Consider the following 674-nt stretch of genomic DNA (forward strand, 5'->3'; position numbering starts at 1 on the left):
CATGGCTCGTAAGCAGACATCAATAATGGATGCCGGGCGTCAGTTTTGTGGTTTCTTTTCATGCAATTATGCCAGTGAAAATCTTACTCTCCACTCTCTGTCGTTCTCTCGGCGGAGGATGGAGTTTGTCCAGCGACTTGTTTGTAGATTAATTATTGAATGGTAACACAGAGGGTGGGCGGGGGGTGGCGGAGTGTTTGTGAGATCAAAAGAAATATTAAGGCCATATACTGATGGCACAGATAACACGAGACGCAACCTGTATGTATCTCTGTGTGTGTTTGTGGTTTGTGAGTGTGTGTGTGTGTGTCAGTGATGTCTTTGCTTGCACAATCAGGACTCAAAAGTGTGTTAATCCTTTCTAAACAATGGTATACAAATGTTTGAAACTAAGCGCATATATAGTACGCAGCCAATAGCCTTCATAAGGTTAATCATAATCTAGTCTTCAAAAGCAACAGCCGTATCATGCTCAGCCAGATTGTCAATTTTTAGAACTTCAGAGGGATTTTAAAGTGGGCCAGTGAGCAGGGGCGTCACAAGGGGGGGGGGGGGGGGGGGGGGGGAACTGAGTTACTAGGGCCCAAGGTGGAGGGGCCCTAATGTGTGCACATTTTTGAACATACCGGTATGTATTTTTTAAGAAACTTTGTAAATGGGGGGTCCCTGGAACT

Source organism: Nannobrachium achirus (assembly GCF_963921795.1).
Source record: "Nannobrachium achirus genome assembly, chromosome: 13".
Taxonomy (NCBI): Eukaryota; Metazoa; Chordata; class Actinopteri; order Myctophiformes; family Myctophidae; genus Nannobrachium; species Nannobrachium achirus.